A 26,526-nucleotide genomic window follows, 5' to 3' on the forward strand; every position below is an offset into this window, starting at 1 on the left:
GTTTTTGCATTGTGTAGATGAAGTCAGCCCAAACAATTACTGCTCGTCATGTCTTTCACGATCTAATTTTGCCCGAAAACTATCTGCAGATATCAGTATTAGTCATCTCATCTAAATGGTTCAAATGGCATTATGGGACTTAACATCTGAGGTCATCAGTCCCCTAGAACTTAGAACTACTTAAACCTAACTAACCTAAAGACATCACACACATCAATGCCCGAGGCAGGATTCGAATCTGCGACCGTAGCAGCAGCGCGGTTCCGGACTGAAGCGCCTAGAACCACTCGGCCACAGCGGCCGGCTCATCATTGCAAACGAAATTACTTTTAAATCGAAATTTTACCTGCCCATACAATAGAGCTCTCTCAAGTTACTCTAGTACATTATTAGTTTTACCGACATGTATTAAGGAAGACAGAATAAACAGCAATTCAACAGCGACTCAGTAGCGCAGCATGCGTGACAGTAGTAGGTAGCGCGGACGACGGCAGTGCTTCGCTGCTGCAGTACTGGTTATTCTTCGCGTTTTACTGTCCCTGTTAACACATACCGATAAAACGAATGTCGCTCTTGACTAATCTGGTATCGATTTGTCGAATCGGCACGTAAAATTCAGGTTTAAGAGTCATATTGTTTGTAACGGGAAAGAAACCAACGCTGTTCGTCGAAAGTGGGCGTCGTATGAAAGGCATGATGAACAGCAATTGTTTGTGTTGACTCCAGCCACACAACGCAAAAACGAAATGGCAAATATCTGCTGTAACGCCAGAGAATATGTGCCTGACGACTCTTAGGAGCAATATACTGTATACACCGCCGACTAAATAAAATAAAAAGTGTTAGATAAAACGACTCTTCTATATGGATGCGTATGCTCCGACTTCCGTCACGTTACGTGTTATGTTGCTTGAGGTTTTCGAGACAGACTAGTTGTAAATATTGTTTTACAAAATAGCTTCGTTCATATACCGCAATGCTTCCAATGTTAATATCATGAACGCCGATGACCTCATTATTCAAGAGATGTTACGTGCTAATCCCCCTTTCTGTAACATTATGTACCATTTCTTAACTTCAACACTCTAATATCAGAATGAGAATTACCTGCATATATTTCGTTTTCGTACGAAACTACAACACGAGAAGACCAGATACCACGTACTACCTGAAAAAGAAATACTTACAAACAAGACAGAGCTGTGTTATTTCCATATTACGCATTTTAAGTTAACAGATTTGCTCAGTTTTAAAGTTACTTTCCGTTTTGCTAACTAACTGTTCCTCCCTAGTTACGCAGCAACATTCATAGTGTCAACCACACTATCAATGAAGTCATATTACTCATACCTAACAAAATTGGCTGATACTTCGATCAATGCTCAGTTTATCTATAAGTAGTCTTTTCTGTCGAAATCTGTTAACAATTGTTAAAAACGAAGAGGAGAGTCAACTCTGTATTCAATGCAGTGCTAACGCGCTATATGGAAAATGAAGGATAGATCTGCATGACCACAATACGGCGACCTGCCTTCTTTCATGGGTCAACCCTGAAACGTCCGCCGCCCCGTCCCCCCCCCCCCCCTACCCCGTATCATCCAAGTTGTTACAACCTCAGAACATAATCCTATAAAACGGTGGTAATACACCTAGATATGGTACACATACTTTATATTTGTTCTTAACCCACTGGATTTAAAAATAAACATTAATTTTATACTATTAGAACACTATTTTAATAAACTGCGATTTTTCCATCCCGTGGAACGCGGAAGCTATTAGTCCCAGAGAAAAAATAAATAGGATCTTTCTTGTAAGGAATTTAAAGAACTTTAATTTTGTGCTGGAACGTATTTTTGCTAGAAGTCGCGGTTTTCGAGTTATTCAAGAAAACAGAGTGAACTTTCAACACCCCATAGTGCTACGGTCACACCCCACCAGTCATGAATTTTTGTATGTTGTTCATGGCACTTCCCCTTACCACTGTACAAAAATTAGCTACAATATTTTTCTGCTATTTGATTTTTTCTGGTCTTCATTGACTGGGCTGTACGGTGCATGGCAGAGGGGTACCTTGTACAGTTGCTAGTCATTCCCTTTCCTGTTCCACTCGCAAATAGACCGAGGAAAAGGCGACTGACTGTATGTTTTCGTACGAGCCCTGATTACTCTTAACTTGTCGTCGTGACCTTTACACGAGATGTACGTTGGTAGCAGTACAATCGTTCTGCAATCTGTCGCAGATGAAAGTTATCTAAACTTTTTCAGTAGCGTTTCGCGAAAGGAACGTTGTCTCCCATCCAGGGATACCGATTTCAGTTCACGGAGCATTTCCATAATACTCATATGTTGGTTGAACGAACCGGGAACAAATCTAGCAGCACGTCTTTGAATCACTTCGATGTCTTCCTCTAATATAAACTACTGCGGAGCACGAATACTCTTAGCAATACTCAAGAATGTGTCGTACAAGTGTTCTGTGCGCGATCTCCTTTATGAATGAATTACACTTCCCTAGATTTCTTCCAATAAACCGAAGTCGACCATTCGCGTTCTCTACAACCGACCTTACGTATACATTCCATTTTATGTCGCTTTGCAACGTTAGAGATAGATACTTAATCGGATGACTGTGTCAAACAGCGCACCACGTATGCTGCATTGGAACATTATATAATTGTTTTCCCTATTCAGCTGTGGAAAAATTAACTGAACTGTTCATTATTTCAAAAGTAATCGCTGTAACTGTTAATATATTTATGTCTTTCAGAGAAAAGAAGATCAAGACCTTCATGAAAAAATGTTGTCTGTTGCTTACGAAATCGTGACTGTACCCAGGCGGGCACTACTTCTTCCGTAGCAAATCGGCAGCCACGAACGTTTTTCTTCGGGGCACCAAAAATATGGAAACCACACGGGGAGGATTGGGACTGTATCGAGGATGTGCAACTTCTGCAGCGTACTTTTCGTTTCGATTACACTGCAGAAGTTGCGCTGGGAAGCCATCTGCATACAACGATCTGTGCCTACGCGGTTTCCATATTTTTTTTTTTTAGCCCTGAACAAAGATATTCGTAACCGTCGATTTGTTTAGTACGAAGAGGTGCACGACTGGGTACGATCACGGTTCCTTGGACAAGCGAAAATATTTTTCATTGGGAGCACTGACTTTCTTTTCTTAGGGCGTACAGTGTTATGAATGTATTAATAGCTATGGCGATTTCCTTTGAAATAATAAACGTTTTACTTAATTTTTTTTCACATATCTCGTTTTTATTTGAAAGCATCTTACGAATTCTAACCAAGACATCTTGAATCGTGCTACAGTCACTCAGACACTTACCCTTGCACTACTGCATCAGCAAACTGTCGCAAACTGCTGCTCACCCTATTGGTCAGGCCGTTTATGTACATTGCGAATCAGAACTTCACCGACAGAAGGTTCAAATGGGTCTGAGCGCTGTGGGACTTAACATGGCTGACATCCAAGTAAGTGTCCAAGGAATAGAAAAGCAACTGGAATCACTCAACAGAGGAAAGTCCACTGGACCTGACGGGATACCAATTCGATTCTACACAGAGTACGCGAAAGAACTTGCCCCCCTTCAAACGGCCGTGTACCCCAAGTCTCTAGAGGAACGGAAGGTTACAAATGATTGGAAAAGAGCACAGGTAGTCCCAGTCTGCAAGAAGGGTCGTCGAGCAGATGCGCAAAACTATAGACCTATATCTCTGACGTCGATCTGTTGTAGAATTTTAGAACATGTTTTTTGCTCGAGTATCATGTCGTTTTTGGAAACCCAGAATCTACTCTGTAGGAATCAAAATGGATTCCGGAAACAGCGATCGTGAGAGACCCAACTCGCTTTATTTATTCATGAGACCCAGAAAATATTAGATACAGGCTCCCAGGTAGATGCTATGTTCCTTGACTTCCGGAAGGCGTTCGATACAATTCCGCACTGTCGCCAGATAAACAAAGTAAGAGCCTACGGAATATCAGAGCAGCTGTGTGGCTGGATTGAAGAGTTTTTAGCAAACAGAACACAGCATGTTGTTATCAATGGAGAGACGTCTACAGACAAAGTAACCTCTGGCGTGCCACAGGGGAGTGTTATGGGACCATTGCTTTTTACAATATATATAAATGACCTAGTAGATAGTGTCGGAAGTTCCATGCGACTTTTCGCGAATGATGCTGTAGTATACAGAGAAGTTGCAGCATTAGAAAATTGTAGCGAAATGCAGGAAGATCTGCAGCAGATAGGCACTACACTCTATGTAAAGAGAAAAAGAGCGGTTTTATCACACTGCCCTGGGGCACGCCTGACCATAGCACACTGGTATCTAGACAAAACAAAAACCGGGTTCTGTTCCTCGGAAAAATGTTGCGAAGCTGCGCTACATAGCGATTGAGGGTCTGGAACTGTGGAACGCCGTCCTCAAACACGAGACTTGCGAATGGACGACACCCTGACCCATGGACATTTACGGCTACATGATGTACATCTGTACGATTATTCTACAATTCGGCATTAAGTGCCTGGCAGAGGGTTCATCGAACCACCATTAAGCTATTTCTCTACTGTCCCACTACGGAACAGCGCGTGGGTAAAAACGAACACTTAAATATTTCCGTGGTAGCTCTGATTTCTCTTATTTTATTATCACGATCATTTCTCCCTATGTAGGTGGGGACAACAAAATATTTTCACGCTCTGGGGACAAAGTTGGTGATTAAAATTTCATTAAAAGTTCCTGCTGCAGCCAAACACCTTTGTTTTAATTATTGCCACCCGAATTCGCGTATCATATCCGTGGCACTTTGTGATAATAGAATACGAGCTACCCTTCTTTGGACTTTTTTCAAGTCCTACGTCAATCCAATCTGATGCGGATCCCTCACCGTACAGCAATACTCCAGAAGCGGGCGGACAAGCATAGTGTATCTAGTCTCTTTAGTAACCCTGTAGCCTCTTCTAAGTGTTTCGCCAGTTAATTTCAGTCTTTGGTTCGGCTTCCCCACAACATTTTCTTTGAGATCCTTTCAATTTAAGTTATTCGTAATTGTTATCCATAGTTATTTAGTTGAATTGACACCCTTTAAATTTGTGTGATTTATCATTTAATCAAAATTTAGCGGATTCCTTTTAGTACTCATGTGGAGGAATTCACACGTTTCGTTATTTAGAGTCAATTGCCATTTCTCGCACCATACTGATGCCTTGTCTAAATCATTTTTCAATGGGTTTTTATCATCTGATGACTCTGCAAGACGATAAATGACAGCATCATCTGCAAACAGTCTAAGATGGCTGTTCAGGTTGTCTCCTTAATGGTTTACATAGATTAGGAACAGCAGAGTGCCGTAACACTTCCTTGGCATAATGCCAGATATTACGTCTGATTTACTCGGTGAATTTCCGTCCATTATTACGAACTGTGACCTTTCTGGCAGGAAATCTCGAACTCAGTCTCACAACTGAGACGGTAGTCCATAGGCACGCAATTTCATTAGAGCCTTCTGGAAAAGCCTTTTGGAAATCTGAAAATATGAAATCAATTTGGCATCCCTTGTCGGTAGTACTCATTATTTTGTCAGAATAAAAAGCTAGTTGTGTTTCACAATAAATGTATTTTCTGAACCAGTGTTGGCTATCTGTCAATCTGTTTCTTCAGTATAGTTAATAGTGTTCCAACTCGGCGTATGTTCCAAAATCCTACTGCAAATCGACATAAGTGATATGGGTCTATAATTCTGCGGATTACTCCTATTTCATGTCTTTAATATTGATGTGACATGGGCAACATTCCAATCTTTAAGTACGGATCTTTCGACTAGCGAGCGGTTGTATATGATTACTGAGTATGAAGTTATTGTATCAGCATACTCTGAAAGGAACCTAGCCGGGCGGGATTAGCCGAGCGGTCTGAGGCGCTGCAGTTATGGACTGTGCGGCTGGTCCCGGTGGAGGTTCGAGTCCTCCCTCGGGCATGGGTGTATGTGTTTGTCCTTAGGATAATTTAGGTTAAGTAGTGTGTAAGCTTAGGGACTGATGACGTTAGCAGTTAAGTCCCATAAGATTTAACACACATTTGAAATTTTTTTTTGAAAGGAACCTAACTGTTGTACAGTCTGGACCGGAGGCCTTGACTTTGTTAAATTATTTAAGCTGCTTCGCTGCACCGAGGATATCTACGTCTAAGTTACTCAAGTTGGCAGCTGTTCCTGTCTTCAATTGTGAAATATTTACGTCGTCTTCTCTGGTAAAGGAATTTCGGAAATCCTTGTTCAGTAACTCTGCTTTAGTGGCACTGCCATCAGTAACATTACTATTTCTATAGCGCAGTGAAGGTATTGATTACATCTTGCTACTTGTGTACTCTGCATATGCCCAGAATCTCTTTATATAGCTAGAGATATTTTAGACTTGTCATGTGGCTCTCAGCACTATGGGACTTAACATCGGAGGTCATCAGTCCCCTAAGACTTAGAACGACTTAAACGTAACTAACCTAAGGACATCACACACGTCCATGTCCGAGGCAGGTTTTGAACCTGCGACCGTAGCGGGTGCGCAGTTCCAGACTGAAACGCCTAGAACCGCTCGTCCACTCCGGCCGGCCAGACTTGCCATGTGAATTGATGTTTTAGTTCTGAGGTACTCCTCATTAACATAGGGTAATGAAATCCTTATCTCGTTGTTGCAACAAAAAAAGACATATTTTATTACTTTCCACCTGCAGGAATTGTGCAGCTATTTTACTGTGCCGGTGTATTGTGGGCCACGATGACGTCAGAGCTGGCTGTGGCCAATACCGGTATCGGTGGCTCCCCTCCCCTTTCCTCCACTCAACAGCCCCTTCCATCATTATGACTATAGCCGTTCTGCGTAGTCCCAGTTCTAATTCAGCCATCAAGCACGTCGCGAAGCTGATTACGTCGTCGGTGCAGCACCGCCGTCGTCACGCGACACGTACGCTCGTAGCGGGAGGTAGTTTACAGCTGGACGGCGCACCAGGAAGTGCGCATTCTCCTCACTTCTCATAACGGACAATGCGGGAGCAGATGCAGCGCAGTAGCTGCAGCGCGAATGCTCGTGCATCGATGATGGGCGGCGGGGCTTCTGCATACAATTAACAGCAGAGCGCGTTAAGCCGCAAGATAATTTTCCCATGAATATTTATGTGCTCTTGGCAAACCGCAGGTCCGGCGGGCGCGGTTTTCATATTGCAGCCTCTTGCAAGGTTGTGCGAGTTTCTAAAACAGACACGCCAGGAAAATCAAAGCAAATGTCGTAATTTCCTTGTCCCTAAAAGCTGGTAAATAACTCTTGCTGAGTGACACTGTTTCATTATTTCATCCAAAGCAGGTTCTTTTTGCAGGGTAACAGGATTACGATCGCTGTCGCACATACAGTAGTTTGAATTTTGACACTTCGCCAAAAATCGCACGCTTTTGGACTACATTATCGCAAATTTATCGTCCTTAGTGTCAAAATAACGCCAATCTTATATTACAATCATAACGAAGACTTGTTACTCACTATTTTGTGAAACGTTTGATAATTTGTAGGTTCCATCTTAATAAAAATAGTGCTCTATTTATTTTTTATTCAGAAGTATGTTAATGAAATTACGTCATCTTCAGTGAATACTTATCATATAAGCGCCGTTGCCTTCAGGCCCATGACATGGCTCATAACACATTCTGCAGTCGAAAAACCACTTTCAGTGAAATGAGAGACTACGAGAAAAGCAATTGTCTAGATCTGTAACTAACACAGACCGATCCTTGTAGCTCGTAATTGTGTGTCACGAAAAGTCATTTGAATCTATTAATCGTCACATGGCTATACGCTCATGGTGCAGAACTTACAGGGAAAGCGAAATAAAACAACATGTAAGAGATAATTACAAAAAAAAAATGGAAGTTACGCAGCGATGATCATAAAAATCCCTAATTTCTGAACACTATCATCTTTAATATCTTCCGGTATCTACTTCAACGATGCCCGATGGTGTGGTATTTGCTTCGCTTACAACAGTTACCTTTTCAGCAGATATGTTTTCCTTTAACGGTTACATCATAACAGTATCACGCGCTAATAACTTTGACACGTATAATCATTAAAAGTGGATGTACGAACTATCGACCAAGTAAAGTGCCCACTGATGTACGTAAGGCTGATAGGCGCGATAGGGTACGCAAGTTCCATTTGCGGTAGCGTTCTCGCTTCCCACGCCCGGGTTCCCGGGTTCGATTCCCGGCGGGGTCACGGATTTTCTCTGCCTCGTGATGACTGGGTGTTGTGTGATGTCCTTAGGTTAGTTAGGTTTAAGTAGGTCTACGTTCTAGGTGCTCAGAGCCATTTGAACCATTTTTTTTAGCAAGTTCCATTTAGTTGAATTAGAACAAAATCATTGTGCAAATATCAAGTGAACTGAAATTTGTAATATTTCTCTATTTGCGAAACAAGAATCTTGCATACGTTCCTTGTACTACTGGAAATGCTCCTTATTTTTGACGGGTGAATCGTGTTTTTTAACAAGATGAGTCACCCTCTTGCAGTGTTGTAGGTTCGTTATAACCACAGTAGTCTTCTATCTGTCCACGAATTTACCTTCCCCCCACCAATGTATAGACGAACAGTGTATCAATTATACACACTATTTTTTTGCATGTAAGTCTACGGCTGTACAGCAGCGTTCTGTGTTCCTTGACCTCGAAAAATGTGTTATATTCTAGTTCCCTTTTCCAGCTGCAGACAAATACACATTCAAATACCTGTGTCCACATTATTGTCTTCCCCTTCAAATGTAACTCAAAACCAGTATCGACAGCAAGTATCATACTCAGTATCATTTAGAATGATACAGTTCATATATTTTAGGTTCCATCTTGTCTCCTCTACACGACCGACAAGATTAAGTCAATATTCCCAACTGGACGCCTCTAATACCTCGACTACACAACATACACTGCACTATAATCACCCCCCTCGAAATCACACAACGGAAATAATAGTTCCTTAACACAGACCCGCCCAAACCCAAGGCAATACTTCTGAGATACAATCAGCAGCTTTCACCAGAATAAATTTTACCTCACTAATTACAGTCACCCCATGTAACTAACTGATGTACTAAAATAAATCTTACCGAACTTTTACTATCAAATAAACATGATCCACCAAATATACTATGTGATCAAAAGTATCCGGACACCTCCAAAAACATACGTTTTTCAGGTGCATTCTGCTGCCACCTATTGCCAGGTACTCCACATCAGTGACCTCAGTAGCCATTAGACATCGTGAGAAAGCAGAATGGGGCGCTCCGCGGAACTCACGGACTTCGAACGTGGTCGGGCAATTGGGTGTCACTTGTATCATACGTCTGCAAGCGAGGTTTCAAAAAAATGGTTCAAATGGCTCTGAGCACTATGGAACTTAACATCTATGGTCATCAGTCCCCTAGAACGTATAACTACTTAAACCTAACTAACCTAAGGACATCACACAACACCCAGTCATCACGAGGCAGAGAAAATCCCTGACCCCGCCGGGAAGCAAGCGAGGTTTCCATGTTCCTAAAAATCCCTAGGTTCACTGTTTACGATGTGATAGTGAAGAGGAAACGTGAAGGGACATGTACGGCACAAAAGAGTACAGGCCGACCTCGTCTGTTGATTGACAGAGACCGCCGATAGTTGAAGAGGGTCGTAATGTGAAATAGGCAGACATCTATCCAGATCATCACACAGGAATTCCGAACTGCGTCAGGATCCACTGCAAGTACTATGACAGTTAGGAGGGAGATGAGAAACCTTTGATTTCATGGTCGAGCGGCTGCTCATAAGCTACGCATCACGCCGATAAAAGCCAAACGACGCATCGCTTGGTGTAAGGAGCGTAAACATTGGACGATTGAACAGTGGAAAAACGTTTTGTGGAGTGACGTCATCTGTCAGCGTGTGTAGTGCCAAGAATAAAATTCGGAGGCGATGGTGTTATGGTGTGGCCGTGTTTTTCATGGCGGGAGATTGCACCCCTTATTGTTTTGCGTGGCGCTATCACAGTACAGGCCTACGTTGATGTTTTAAGCACCTTCTTGCTTCCCACTGTTGAAAGATGAAATCGTCATCCCCGAATTGATCTTCAACACGATAGAGCACCTGTTCATAATGCACAGCCTGTGGTGGAGTGGTTACAAGACTACAACATTCCTGTAATGGACTGGCCTACACAGAGTCCTGAACTGAATTCTATAGAACACCTTTGGGATGTTTAGGAACGGCGACCTCGTGACAGGCCTCACCGACCGACATCGACACCTCTTCTCAGTGCTTCACTCCGTGAAGAATTGGCTGCCATTCCCCAAGAAACCTTCCAGCATCTGATTCAACGTATGCCTGCGAGAGTGGAAGCTGTCATCAGGGCTAAGGGGGGGGGGGGGAGGGGAAACTTCATGTTGAATGCCAGTATTACCGTTGGAGGGCGCCACGAACTTTTAAGTCATTTTCAGCCATGTGTCCGAATACTTTTGATCACATGGTGTACAAACCACCCAACAGAAACCCTGAAATATAATTGTTAACCTGTCACATTCAGAAATTGTCAGCCCAGGCCTCTCTTCTACCAACTCATCAAATTTATCTAGTTTTTGCGACTTCTCCACTCTTCCTTCACCTTCTGTTAACCTGAAAATCCCGCAGTCCAGCCTCACGTTTCCAAATTCGGGACACTTGCACGGCTAAACTAAGTTTCCAATTATCTCATCAATCTAAACCCTCAGAATGCGGTCTCAACGCAGTTCTGATCAAATCCTATTCCAAAAGCAACAAATCCGTCTTGGCAGTTACCCACCCTTCCACATAGTGTAACACTTCAAGCTGTGCCAGGTCGTCCTCTCACATTTTTATTCCTATTTAAATAATGATTTTCATGTTTCTTGCTTATCATCTTCTTTCTCTCTTTCGAGTCAGACGATATTTGCTTTCCGTGATCAAACTGTTTTCACATTTAACTACATGATTGGTCAGGGGCAGCAATGCATTTTATTTCAACTAAATTCTGATATTGGGGAAACGTGTCATTACTTGAGCATATAAGACCTGTACACTGTTGATTTCGGCTTATCGAAACATACAGCTGGAGAGGAAAAACAGCTTTTCCTACGGAGCAGGTTTGCTAAAAGCGATTCAGAAACAGAGTTCATTGTTCCAGCAGGAGCAAACACGAGTACGGATCGGCCAGCCTAATCCACCTAATTCGTGGCTCCGGGAGGTCAACAGGGTTCCGCTGGATGGGCGGCCTCAACGCCCTGTTTACACAACACAGAACGGAATGCTTCGGAATATGGAGAGACGTAAAACCTCTTACGTTCCTAAACTGCTACATGTGGTCTGGGCGACCTCTTCCTGAAACTACCATTTCGTTCTGTTGCTGGACAGCACTCCACATCCTGATATATCGCCACAGCTGCTCCTGAGAAAATTTCCGCTTCAGGCAGGGGGAAGTAAACAATTTCAGGGGGTAGAGATCTAGTCCATATAATATACTCTATTAGGTACAGCAACAGAACAATTAGCCGCAGTAGACATCAGCCGGGAGGGAATGGTTGAGGAGGTGAGCACGTCACACTGAGTGTAAAAGCACATGTGCATCAGACAGCAAAGGTGTTCACTCTGGCGGTAGGTGCAATGTTAGGCTTGGAAAACATATTGCGTACCCTTCAATCACTCATGGATGCAGCTGAAGAATGAGATAGAAAGCAGAAAGAGAGGGAAAAGGCGTTTATGAAATACCGCGAGGAATTTTCGAAGGAAATGGAGAAATACGAGGCCACAGTAGTGGCAATCATAACATGAGTTACACAGAATGCGAAAGCGATTCAGGAACTCAAAGCAATGATACGTTCCAGAGCAACCAATCGGAAACAAACGAGTTTCAGCGGTGTTGCTTAGCCACGACTCAACGTTTAAAAGAGACAGAGAAGGTAGTCGTGTGAACTTCCACAGAAATAGAAAAGAGAATTGCACAAGCAGTGTGTAATGAGGACATTAGCTGGATAGGGCCTCTCCCGCGCCAGCAGGTACAGGAACTCACATTCCGAGAGTACTTTATACACTACGTCCATATATCTGTTAGCTGCTGTACTTGCCTCGATAGGTACAAATTTACAAATCTTTAACATAACGCAGCGCTTCAGCAACCGTGAATTGTTCAGGTAAACTAAAAAAAATTACCTTGCAACTGAAGGCTGAATATCTTATTGTCTGAACAATTCACGGTTGCTGAAGCGCTGCATTATGTTAAAGATTTGTAAAAGTGTGTCAGCCCACCCACTTACCAGAAGACTTCGGGTGTTAGAGGAGAAGCCGTAGTGGAAGATTAATGGCGATCCTTCACATATCTGAGCTCGCGTAATTTTCAAGAGAGGACGACAATGGACGACGCCTACACCACCAAAAAAAAGGCGGTGTAGTATGCTACTTTATAGTTTTGCCTTTTCAGCATTTCAACAGCGTATCCCTAATCCATCATGTAAATAATTTGGGTTAGGTGATTGCGTGCAAAGCATCGATTATCTGAATAATTATATGTATTCTGTGATTAATCAGTTTATCAAATCAAATGATTCAAATAACTCTAAGCACTATGGGACTTAACATCTGAGGTCATCAGTCCCCTAGACTTAGAACTACTTAAACCTAACTAACCTAAGGACATCACACACATCCATTCCCGAGGCAGGATTCGAACCTACAACCGTAGCAGCAGCGCGGTGCCAGACTGTAGCGCCTACAGCCTCTCGGCCACAGCGGCCGGAAATTAGTTTATCACCCCCAAGTTTTCTATGTTAGTCTTCAACATGGCTTGTAAGTTGTTATCTGTAATTATTATATAGAGCCGTTTGGCGCGTGTTTTCTGTTTAAGTTGCCGGTTAAGAAGGTAGACTGACAGACATGATTTTTTTTTGTTGAGAATGAAATAGCATATGGCCAAGGTACCGCAAAATGGAGATGTGTTAAGCGTATTATGCTGGCACTGGGTGTACTAGGACATGCTTCTTATTAACTTTAAAGGAATCGACATTTAGGAATGTATTCTAGGGACCAAACAGATATGAAGTTGCAGTTTATCACTCACGGGCTAGTGACCAATACTGATAACAGACAACACTAATTCTGAGGAGGACTGACTGACACTCTGTGAATAAGTGAGTACAGATCGCCGGCCGCAGTGGCCGAGCGGTTCTAGGCGCTTCAGTCCGGAGCCGCGCGACTGCTACGGCCGCAGATTCGAATCCTGCCTCGGGCGTGGATGTGTGTGATGTCCTTCGGTTTAATTAGTTCCGATGTTAAGTCCCATAGTGCTCAGAGCCATTTGAACCATTTGACTGCAGATCACTATGATTTTTATTTTCAGGCTTTATTGTGGCTGTTAATTAAGTATTCTTATTTACAAAGAATTTCCTTTCTGTTGTACGGTTGCCATTAGTTAAATGACTTTATTTCACACAATAACTTACCTTAGAAATTTCGATTGGTACATAAATAGAAAGTAACTTTTTCATTACCTTCTCGTAAGGACGCCAGACAACTCGCTTCTGACTTCATACTTGTATGATCAATTTTTCGCAACTCTCCCTCAAGTTCATGACTTGTTGAAAATATCTTTTTGATGGATTGCTACAATTTTAGAATTAAAAATAGTATGGAATGAGTAGCTGACGTGTTAATTAAAAAGTACTGTAGACCATCTGTGGCATGGTCCTAATTTAGGATTTCTAAGTTATGTACAGCCTCGAGAACGCGACACATCCACACACACACACACACACACACACACACACACACACACACACACACAGTGGGAAGGCTTAAGGGGTAAAGGACCAGCACGTCAACGCCAGAGCAGGTCTGTTCGGTCCATCGACACCGTTGGGTCCTGGCGGCGTGAGCGACAAGTAGCAGATCTTAGCGGGCGATGACAGATGTGGACAATGACCTGTCCGTATTAACACGATGGTCATCACTGCTGATCAACGCACGTCTCCGCAAGAGAGGATGGTCAAAGGAACCGACTTACGGAACCGGCGGCCGCTCATGCGCCTAAGTTCACATTCTTGGTTTTTTTTTTTTTTGAAGAAATCAAGGCTGAATTAAACCGCTAGCTTGATAGTAATTTAACTTTGATTCAGACAATACTGTCCGGTAATACACTGGTGGCGACCCAAGTTTGCCTTTCTGAATAATTTGCTCTTTCGTTGGTGTTATACAGTCGATGTCTAAAAAAATATTTTTGTGTGTTATTGATGAATTAATAAATATATGTAATTAGCATATAAAACTCTATGATTTAAGTACTTATCCCACCATTATAATTAAACTTAGACGTCCTCCAACGATAAACATTTATGACAGGCCCTCTGGTGAAATCAGTGCTTAAATTTGACGTTTCGTGTAAGCGCCACAGTTATATCAATAATCACTTTTAGTGTTTCGTGGGGATATGCTACCGCTGTCTAATCTAAAACGGTACTGGCAACTGACTTTATTTGGCTATCCACGAAGGTTCGTAGCAAGTAACCGGTTTTATTTCCGAATACCTCCGACCTCTAGCGATAGAACGCAACATTCTCCACCGCGTCCTCACAACAGAACTCCTTTCTTTATCTTTTCTTTTCTGTGTACCTGGTCATGCTTCCATGAAATAACAGCAGCTCTCATGTCAATCCAATCCCGTAACACCCTCACAATACACAATTTTCACACGACATTCTGTCTTAAGAACATTGAAAATTCCGTCACCCAATCCACTATTCACCAAAGAGGGTTCTTCACTTTAGTAGCACATGTAATTTACTACCATCATCATCATTATCATTATCATAATCATAATCATCGTCCACTAGCAAAAACAGAGCAGAAATAAGAGAAACAACAACAACATACCGCTAACAGCCAATCATTCCTTTTCCGTGAAGGGCGAGAGAATTTAACCGAAATTAAAAAAAATATCGTTAAGGACACTCCAACGTAAGAAAAAGCAATCGGCTGACCTGCTGAGAGGCGATGACGACAGACGAGCAGAGAATAGGCTCCACAAGCCCGGGAGGCCCCGGTGTAGAGCTGCTCACTAGAGATCCCAGCGGGCCGCGAGCGCTGCAACAAACGTAATACGCTTAGAAATGTATGTGGCGGAATTTTCTTTTGTCGAGTTTTTATTTTTTCCATTGATATTATCTATGTTACCTGAAATACGTAAACTTGTATGTCAGTTAGTGTTGTAAAGGTGTATTTTATACTGCACTGATGCTATGTTCAAAGAGATTAAAATCTGTAATATCACAGTAACGGACAGTTCGAGAAAAGCGGGAGGACGCAAAGAAAAGGAGGATTGGCGTGATGTTTTCTGGATATCGTATACAGTTAACTTCAGGATTTGAATGACTCAAGAACTAACAGTTAGTGGTAAATGTAAAGTAAAGAACGTGTAATTCCAAGTGATTAAAGTTGTTAAGATTCTACGAGTGATTTATGAGCATCGTTGAGTTGATATGTGAGCTACGTTGTCAAGTCACGTTAATTTGACCACCACCTATGTTCGACGCCAACGTCCAAAAACCACTCGAACACTGCAGTTGACATCACTAGCAGTGGAGGGGGGACCCGTGAAACAGTACAGCCGTTGTTGTAACGCGGAAACTGAGCGATTTATCTGATGTTCAGATTAACGTTTGCGGAGATGTGTACGGGCGAAGAGACGTGCAACTGTTGAGCAACTGACCGCCCAGATGAATCGAGGGGCTACCAGCAGTGTACACTTAACGACCGTTCACCGAACGTTGTTGTGTATGGGCGTCCACAAGAGGCGCCTGGGTCGTGCACCCATGCAAACCGCTGTTCATTAGCGACGACTGTTGCAACTTGTACGCCAGCATCGTAAGTTTACGCCCACTGAGTGGTGACAGACGGCCTTTTCAGATGAATCACGTTTCATGCTTTTTGGCGTGGACGGCCCTGCTACAATCGTCGGAAGGGTCCAGGCCGGAGGAGGGGCGTTATTGTCTGTGGAATGTTTTCGTACATTCCCTGGGCGATATCGACATTCTGGAAGGCACAAGGGATCAATCAAGTATGTATTTCCCTTGGGGACCATGGACACCCTTATATGCAGTTTGTTTCTTCTCGGCACGATGGCGTCTACTAGCAGGACAATGCAACGTGTCTCTCAGCTGGCATTGTACGTGTACGGTTCGAAGAGCACCAGAATGAGTTTGCCGTACTCCCCTGCTCATCAGACGCGACGGACTTAAACTCAACCTATGATAGGTGGGACCGCCTCTTTCGGGCTGTACGCACCATGCATCCGCAGTAGAGAAACCTAGCGCAGTTGGCCACGGCACAGGAACCCGCATGGCTCCACATTCCGGTAGCTGTCTTCCAGAACCTGACTCTCTTGCTGAACGTCTCGCAGTGGTCCGCAGAAGGTGGCTATTCAGGCTTTTGATGGGTGGCCACATTAATGTGACTGGACAGTGTATAAACGACGAGTCGGCCTGATTGGCCGAGCGGTTCTAGGCGCTAGAGTCTGGAGCCGCGTGACCGCTACGGTCGCAGGTTCGAATCCTGCCTCGGGCATGGATGTGTGTGATTAGGTAGGTTAGGTTTAAGTAGTTCTAAGTTCTAGGGAACTGATGACCTTAGCAGTTAAGACCCAACGTGCTCAGAGCCATTTTTGATAAACGACGAATTACTTAATTCAAATGGTTCAAATAGCTCTGACCACTATGGGACTTAACTTCTGAGGCCAACAGTGCCCTAGAACTTAGAATTACTTAAATCTAAATAACCTAAGGACATCACACACATCCATGCCAGAGGCAGGATACGAACCTACGACCGTAGTAGTCGGGGTTCCGGACTGAAGCGCCTAGAACCGCTCGGCTACAAGGGCCGGCAATTACTTAAATACGGTAAGGAACGATTTTACTACTAAATTATACTGTTGTGATGACGCAGCACATGAAATTGCCTGATGTGTGTTTCTGAGTACTAAACGATCGCGCACCTTCAGGTATGTCGGAAGTCGACGATTGTAAATAAACTCAAAACATTAGTCTTACCTGCATATTTCTCCATATGCTGCTCCGATTTTATTTGCATTTTTAAGAAAAACTCCTTGGTTCAACCCAGTTCGTCGCCAAGAGTGTCAATCATTTTAGCGCATATTCGAGTAAAATCAAGAAAGCTGCCACGCCATCTTTGCAAAATTGATGAAGCCAGCGATTGTTCAAAAATGGTTCAAATGGCTCTGAGCACTATGGGACTTAACATCTGTGGTCATCAGTCCCCTAGACCTTAGAACTACTTAAACCTAACTAACCTAAGGACATCGCACACATCCATGCCCGAGGCAGGATTCGAACCTGCGACCGTAGCGGTCACGCGGTTCCAGACTGAAGCGCCCAGCGATTATATCACCACTTACTGTCTTCCTACGTCACGAGTTAGGGAAGACGTCTTTCTATATCCTTTAGGGCATCGAAAAATTGCAGCAAAAGTGAATGAAATATACAGTCACGTGCAAGTAAGAAGTACCAACAATCAGTTGGAAGACATTCTTTTCTTATGTAGGAAAAAAAACACAGACGAATTAACTGGACATTTCGTTATTTATTTAGTTTTACTGAAGCACAGGTGTTTAAGAAGTAACGCTCAGAGTTAACAGCTGGCACGGTAGCTTGTACCAGACAACAAATTAAAAGATGAAATTCTTTGGAACAAGTAAAACTCATTTACGACGGGTACCGTATCAGTTCTACCAGCATAAATTGTTAACAGGTGTTAATATTGTTTATCTGAGTGCTTATACGCTATGTGATCAAAAGTATCCGGACACCTGGCAGATAATGACTTACAGGTTCGGGGCGCCCTCCATCGGTAATGCTGGAATTCAATATGGTGTTGGCCCACCCTTAGCCCTGATGACAGCTTCCACTGTCGCAGGCATACGTTCAGTCAGGTGCTGGAAGGTTTCTTGGGGATGGCAGCCCATTCTTCACGGAGTGCAGCACTGAGGAGAGCTATCGATGTCGGTCGGTGAGGCCTGGCACTAAACCGGCGTTCAAAAACGTCCCAAAGGTGTTCTATGGGATTCAGGTCAGGACTCTGTGCAGGCTAGTCCATTACAGGGATGTTATTGTCGTGTAACCACTCTGCCACAGGCCGTGCATTATGAGCAGGTGCTCGATCGTGTTGAAAGATGGAATCGCCATCCCCGAATTGCTCTTTAACAATGGGAAGCAAGAAAGTGCTTAAAACATCAATGTAGGCCTGCGCTGTGAGCCACGCAAAACAAGGGGTGCAAGCCCCCTCCATGAAAAACACGACCACACAATAACACCACCACATCCGAATTTTACTGTTGGCACTACACACGCTGGCAGATGGCGTTCACCGGGAATACGGCAGCCCCACACCCTGCCATCGGATCGCCACATTATGTACAGTGATTCGTCACTCCACACAACGTTTTTCCACTGTTCAATCGTCCAATGTTTACGCTCCTTACACCAAGCGAGTCGTCGTTTGGCGATTATCGGTGTGATGTGTGGCTTATGAGCAGCCGCTCGACGATGAAACCCAAGTTTTCTCACCTCCAACCTAACTGTCACAGTACTTGCAGTGGATCCTGATGCAGTTTGGAATTCCTGTGTGATGGTCTGGATAGATGGCTGCCTATTACAGATTACGACCCTCTTCAACTGTCGGCGTTCTCTGTCAGCCAACAGACGAGGTCTGCCTGTACGCTTTTGTGCCGTACGTGTCCCTCCACGTTTCCACTTCCCAATCACATCGAAAACAATAGACCAAGGCATGTTTAGGAGTGTGGAAATCTCACGTACAGCGTATGACACTAGTGACGCCCGATCGCCTGACCGCGTTCGATGTCCGTGAGTTCCGCGGAGCGCCCCATTCTGCCCTCTCACGATGTCTAATGACTACTGAGATCGCTGATATGGAGTACCTGGCAGTAGGTGGCAGCACAGTGCACCTGATATGAAAAACGTATTTTTTTTACGTGTGTCCGGATACTTTTGATCACGTAGTGTGTGTGAGTTGCGAATGCGATTTTGCCTCTGAAATGAGGATTAACGTAGGCAGGACACCTTCCTAAATAGTAAAGGAATGCTGAACGAACATCCTACAGCCTCTTAAATCAGCAATAATTTAACTTAAAAGGATTAATTGCACCTAAACTGCAATTTAGCTCTGGTCTACTTAAAAACGTAAAGAAAATTGCACTTCGAAAGATGTCTGATTTCTGATATTTATCGTCACATTCCTTAATGAAATTATTCTGCTGATAGCGGCACGTGTTAACACTAATATATTCAATAAAGAGCGAACAGTGATGAGTCTGCTTCAACATACAAGGATGGGATAACAAGACTTCATACAATGTTTGGTAACAGGAAAATCACTGCTCTGAATTTCTGCGCGAATAAAACTGTCACTGTAGTGAATGACCGCGCAGGTCTTTCCGGCGTGTCTCATGAATCCGTGGAGTTACACTCCCGGCGCCCGTTACAAGGCTTGGCTCCAGAAAGGGCTCTGAGCATTATGGGACTTAACATCTGAGGTCATCAGTCCACTAGATTTGGAACTACTTAAACCTAACTAACCTAAGGATGTCACACACATCCGTGCCCGAGGCAGGATTCGAACCTGCGACCGTAGCGGTCACGCGGTTCCAGACTGAAGCGCCTAGAACCGCTCGGCCACAACAGCCGGTACAAGGCTTGGCGTCCGGCACTATTTATTACGATCTTGCTGGCCTTCTCATCTACCAGAACTGGAAAACGCTGACAGAATGGGCATTTGACGGAATAACAGCGTCAACTCTCAAAAATAAATGAGCATCAAATGGCGTGGAGGGTGCCGGCCGTCGAACCCGGGTATGCAGGGTGAATCACCAGAAACTTGCACCACAAATATTGCGGAAACGGAAAGTGCTATCGATGTGCGGTTTTCACAGAATGGATTGGTAGTCAGGCGCTCGTATTGTTAGCCAATAAACAGATTGTAATAATACTTAAAGTATTTTTGTGCTAACATACGCGTTTTTAAGTGGAAAAGTGGCTACTGACATTAACAACTAAAAGTAGGGTGAATTATACTGTCAGTGATGTTTCTTGCAGGATTCTAGTGCGCGTCGTTTACGAGATTGTATTTGGAGGAGTTTCCACACCCACATTTGTTTCTGACATTTACCCTGCGTTGTTCCTAGGCACGACGTTATGTTTGCTTACAGTGTGCTTGTGTGTTCCTTGAGTGCAGTGCGACTTGCTAATCAGTTACTGTGTGACAGTCCAAGCAATAGGTCGTGAGTGGAGGGTGGGATTTACCAACGCAGAAAAAGCCGGCATGCTCGTGGTGTATGGGGAGTGTAAGAAAAATGCAGTTCATTCTTGTACGGTGTCAGTGTATGTGAAAAGGAATCCCAGTAGGCGTCAACCATCTCCGCAATTATTTATCAACCTTTTCGACCAGTTACGTGAAAGTAGTAGTGTAACACACACACAATGTAACAGAAGGAAAGAAGTGACGGCAGAAGAGGGGGTAATTAATGTTCTTGATGCTGTTGCAGCTGATCCGTACGTTAGCTCCTGCGCAATCGCACGAGGAAGCGGCATGAGTCAGGGAAGTATCCTACGCATTCACCATCGACATAGGTTCCATCCATGCAGCTCTCTCGGTCATGAGCTGCATGGTAACGATTATGATAATAGTGGTAACTTCTGTACATGGGCATTAAGACAGGGTTCTCCATGTGTATCACGCATCTTATTTAATGGTGAAGCCACATTTACCACTCATGGCCAGGGAAACCGCCGAAACACGCAATATTAGTCTGTTGACAATCCTGTTTGTCTTCATCAGGTGGAACATCAGCGCCGGTGGAGTGTAAACGTGTGGTGTGGGATAGGCCCGTTTTTGATAGACGGAACACTGAAAGCGCTCAAGAATCAAAGCTTTCAAACAGACCCTCTTCCACGGATGCTGCAGACTAGGAGGAACCTGTGGTACTAACATGATGGCTATTCAGCACACAGAGCTCGAGGTACTGCAGCATGTCTTCACGAATTTTTTTCCAAGTCCTTGGACTGTACGCAGAAGACCTGTACCTAGGCTTGCCGGTTCCTCCGATTTGACGCCTGCAGACATTTTTCTGTGTGTAAAGTTAACAGACGCTATCTACAAGGACATACCAACTACAACCGATAAAGTGCAACGACGTATTACTGCGCATAAAAATGGACCCAACAATTCGGCTGAACAGCAGAAAGCACACCATTATCACGGCAGTATTCCAAGCAGTTTAATTCCTTGTAGTATAAAGTAGACGTGTGGGACGACCATCACATTCACGCGGGCTGAAAAAGGATACTTTATTATGCACGTACGAGCATTTCGACACACTTATCTTACTTTTTACTGTTATATAAGTAGTTGGGCATTCGGGCGCTAGACAATTTTCTCGAAACGTTCCGTACAGCCAATAAACTTCCACTCCGGCATACACTATACGTTCGTCATTCGCTCTAATACAGTAGAACATTTCACGCACACAACTCTGCTGACTGACAGGTCGATGTTTACGATCTTAAGCGATTAAGAGCACTGCTATGTAATAGGGCGATGTTTTGTGCAACTGAACCATGCGAAATGAATGCTAGTTTCATATAAAAGTGCTAATTGTACTAGGGTACTGAGAAGCACAATATTAAAGAGGAAACCACTTCCTAATGTTCTGAAAAATTTTGCAGGACATTAGAAAGTGTTTTCCTCTTTAATATTGTTATCATGTTCTGCTAAGGATCAACGGAGAATTTAGTGAATGTTAAGAAAAGAATAGTTTTATTGTGGACAATCTCCAGTATTCTGTCGACAACGAATTTATCGATGGTGGAAAACGAGCATTAACTAGAGTAGTACTAGGGAAACATTCGGCCAACACATCTTTAAGGAACAAAAGATTAAGAGTGCTATACTCTAGTGTTCTACCATTGCCGCATCTTGCTAGAAAACATGCGTTATGTGCAACATTTTAGAAAATTTTCTTAGGGAGTAGTAGCTCTCCTCTGGGGAGCAGTTGTTTATTTTACTTCACAAAGATTACTACACAAGTACTTCCTCCACTATGTTGGGCTCTCTTCGTTGTTTGTTGCTGAAAAATTAAGTGATTTATTTCATTTTTTACTTGCTTAAAACACTGGTGCTAATTATGACATTCGCTTTGCAATTGTGTAGGAAATGCTTGTAGCTAACTTTGACTAGCTTCCAAACAGAACGGTGCCTATGATGGGACGCAGCTGTAGATATTAACGTCACCAGTATCTCATTCTTATCAGTGACATCGAGCGAGGTCTTGCAGTTCTTAACACACTGGACTCCCATTCAGGGGACAAACGGCTCGAATTCCCATCTGGCTACTAGATTAAGATTTTCCGTTATTTCCCTAAATAGCTCCAGGAAAATGCCTGATGGTTCCTTCGGAAGGGCACGGCCTATCTCCTTCGCTATCTTTCCCAATAAGAGCTTGTGCTCGATTCTAATGACCTCGTCATGGACAGGACGTAACGCGCTAGCCATCCTTTTTCTTCAACAGCGAGACTGCACGGAGGAAAAAAGTAAGGGTTTCAGCAAACTGCAGTCTACTTTTTCTGTTTGATCTGAAATATTTTAGACGAGAGCGTGTAGACAAACCCGATGACTTTCAAAAATTCTTAATCTTGCAATAAATCGCTTCAAACGATGCCTAGACTCAAATTCTTGAAACAGTGAAAGACTATGATGGAACAGTATATCCTTGTACTATAGTTTTCAAGGGGACCATCAGACCTGTTAATCTCTGATGTAGATGGGTGTTCGGTATGTTGTAGACACACCTGTCCGCTTCATGCGACAGCCCCTAGTTTCCAAGGAAATCGAAGTCCAAGTTCAACGCGTACGGGCTATATCCATCACGTTAATTGTGTTCAAACAGAGTTCGTGTAGCACAGGGGCCAAGGTTTACGGTTACCACGCAGGAGGTACAGATTCAACCCATCCCATGTTTTTCTTTCCTCATCGTATATAGTATTATCAGATAATGTATGCCAAACAAAATTAAAAAAAAAGTCATTTTCGGCGTAGTCATTTTATTAACAAAGCAGTTATTACAACAAACGTATTCCGTAGATTGCTGAATCGTCTTACTCGTTGTCACCTGTATCGATTGCTGTGCTAGAACAGAATTCTGGATCGTATTTGTCGTAAAAGCAACCGAAACAAATTCGTCGAGCACCACGCACAATTAAAGAAAGCTACTGCAATGCAGGCGCCGGCCGGAGTGGCCGAGCGGTTCTAGGCGCTACAGTCTGGAGCCGCGCGACCGCTACGGTCGCAGGTTTGAATCCTGCCTCGGGCATAGATGTGTGTGATGTCCTTAGGTTAGTTAGGTTTAAGTAGTTCTAAGTTCTAGGGGACTGATGACCACAGTAGTTAAGTCCCATAGTGCTCAGAGCCATTTGCATCATTTTTTTTGCAATGCAGGCACACAGATTTTTCAGAATCAGAACCAGAAAACACAATTCGCTTAAATTAAAAAAAAAATCATCTTTATAAGATGCAAACCACGTGTATTTGATCATTTCTGTGAAAGCAAATACACTTCATTGATGCAGAATTAAAGAAACTATTTTTATGGAACCACCTCTCGAAGTGATATCTCTAGTAGTCTTTAGCAAGTCGGGAGCAATTTGAAACTTTTTCGCGAAAATTTTAACGTGTCTGCAGAAATGAACGTCACAGATTTACAGGTTTGGCAAAGTACAGTGCATTTTTTTGGGGGGGGGGGAGAGTTTTAGGCTGTAGGTGCATGCTTTACTGTCATCTACAAAGATTTTATTGTGATGTGTCCGATCGGACTGCCATCGCCACGAATCAATAACGTGAAGAAATTTTTCTCATCCCAAGTGGGGAAGAGTGACAGATTTTAAAAATCTCTCGTACAGCAGTTTCATGAAGCTACCTGATTTGATGCAGGTCACAGATACATTTTTTAATTTGTACATGAAATCGTCAATCCGTTTTTGAACAAATCAAACCACTTTCCCATATGTTATTGCATATATAAGGAAAAGTAAGGGAACACCTTTCCTGATGCTGTTATACTCTGCTGTGAATGAATGACTAATCTTGTTCCCCCAAGGGATTCATTGTGCGTGTATTGGTACTGGCAACCGGTTTGCTCGATATTAATTACATAACCGAGTTCAAAGTTAATCTTTCTGGAATCCTTCCGCAGTTGCTAATACTTCGTCCATCGTTGCCGAACTCTTTGGGGCAGTCCTAATATTTATAAATGGTGCAAATGGCTCTGAGCACTATGGGACTTAACATCTGTGGTCATCAGTCCCCTAGAACTTAGAACTACTTAAACCTAACTAACCTAAGGACATCACACACATCCATGCCCGAGGCAGGATTCGAACCTGCGACCGTAGCAGTCGCGCGATTCCGGACTGAGCGCCTAGAATCGCGATACCACCGCGGCCGGCTAATATTTATAATTTAACTACTAATCACAAGCGCAATATACATCTAAAGAAAGTGTGCTGTATCTATTGAATTATTAACGAAATTACTACGGCGAAAATTATTTTTGAATAACTTAGCGTCATATATACTAGTTAAGTATACTACGTACGATGAAAATGAAAACACGGACCGGGATTTAACCCACACAAACAGCGTGGCACACGTAAAGATTAGCCCCTGCTCTACGCTCGCTCGATAGATACACGATAAACATGACGGATACAGCACGTATGTTTTGAACTTCAACATCACTCTTCTCGGAAACTACGGTCCGTTGCATAAAAAGCCTCTAGTCAGCACTGGTCTCTCTGCAACATGCGTAAGAGTCATCAAAATCGGTGATTAACAGGTCTGATGATCCCTTGTCAGACTGAAATATAAATTTCCAGAAATTATGGGCACAAAGGCTCTGCGAGCGTTCTTCTACGAGAAAGGAATGTCAAGAATTCATCCGTATCGGTTTCATGCAGTTTTTACGAATGTGCCTTATCTCTGAGAAGGAATTTCTTCCAAATAAACACGAAAAAGATCATTCGGTTTGAAAAGCACTGACATAAGCAGGCTGTGACACTACGAAGAATGAAATGAACAAACTAATCTGAAGTCCGAAGCAGGCCAGCAGCACGCCCGTGCGCGCGCTGTGATCTCTTTCAGTTGATCATCAACATCCTAGTTGATCGAGGAGCAGACAATACTTTCTGCGGTCTCGCAAAACCGGCCCCGTGTAACATAGGCTGCTGGCAGTAATGAAGTCATTAAATACTCAACACTACACAGTAGGTTCAAGGACGCTAAACGAGAATTTTGGCAAATATTATTACGCGAACAGGCGAATATCCTGCTAAAAGGTAAGGCTGCCTCAAAGGGAATGTTAGTTCGAACACCACAATGGCATATTTCAAGTGTTACGCCTTTGCCTTCTCTCTACATCTACATGGTTAATCTGCAATTCACACTTAATTGCCTGGCAGAGGGTTCATCGAACCATTTTCATACTACTTCTCTACCATTCCACTCTCAAATGGCGCGTGGGAAAAAGGAACACCTAAATCTTTCCGCTCGAGCTCTGATTTCTCTTATTTTATTATGATGATCATTTCTCCCTACGTAGGTGGGTGTCAACAAAATACTTACGCATTTGGAAGAGAAAGTTGATTGAAATTTCGTAGTCCGCAGCTCGTGGTCGTGCGGTAGAGTTCTTGCTTCCCACGCCCGGGTTCCCGGGTTCGACTCCCGGCGGGGTCAGGGATTTTCTCTGCCTCGTGATGACAGGGTGTTGTGTGATGTCCTTAGGTTAGTTAGGTTTAAGTAGTTCTAAGTTATAGGGGACTGATGACCATAGATGTTAAGTCCCATAGTGCTCAGAGCCATTTGAACCATTTGAAATTTCGTAAATAGATCCGCCTTTGTATCAGTGACTGCCACCCAAACTTGCGTATCATATCAGTGACACACTCACCCCTATTGCGCGATAACACCAAACGAGCTGCCCTTCTGCACTTTTTCGATGTCCTCCGTCAATCCTACCTGGCAAGGATCCCACACAGTGCAGCAGTATTCCAGCAGAGGACAGACAAATGTAATGTAGGCTGTTTCTTTAGTAGGTTTGTCGCATCTTCTAAGTGTTCTGCCAACAAAGCGCAGTCTTTGTTTCACCTTCCCCTCAATATTATCTATATGGTCTTTCCAATTCAAGTTGCTCGTAATTGTAATTCCTAGGTATTTAGTTGAATTAACAGCTCTTAGATTTGTACGATTTATCGTAAACCGAAAATTTATCGGATTCCTTTTAGTATCCTGAAGTTTGAACTGCTTTACCAACCCAGTTTTAAGAAACACAGTTTAACGTCGACTCTGGACCATGGTAT

General features: G+C 43.3%; 1 protein-coding gene across 1 annotated transcript in view; it reads right to left on the reverse strand.

Moving 5' to 3' along the window:
* Positions 1-26,526, reverse strand: part of LOC126183604 (homeotic protein female sterile) — a 543,174-nt gene that overhangs the window by 133,803 nt on the left and 382,845 nt on the right. Inside the window, exon 3 of the mRNA XM_049925715.1 lies at positions 15,070-15,172. The gene's annotated coding sequence lies outside the window, so the exon portion shown is untranslated. The remainder of the gene's footprint in view (positions 1-15,069; positions 15,173-26,526) is intronic.

The sequence above is a fragment of the Schistocerca cancellata genome, chromosome 4 (assembly GCF_023864275.1).
Source record: "Schistocerca cancellata isolate TAMUIC-IGC-003103 chromosome 4, iqSchCanc2.1, whole genome shotgun sequence".
NCBI lineage: Eukaryota > Metazoa > Arthropoda > Insecta > Orthoptera > Acrididae > Schistocerca > Schistocerca cancellata.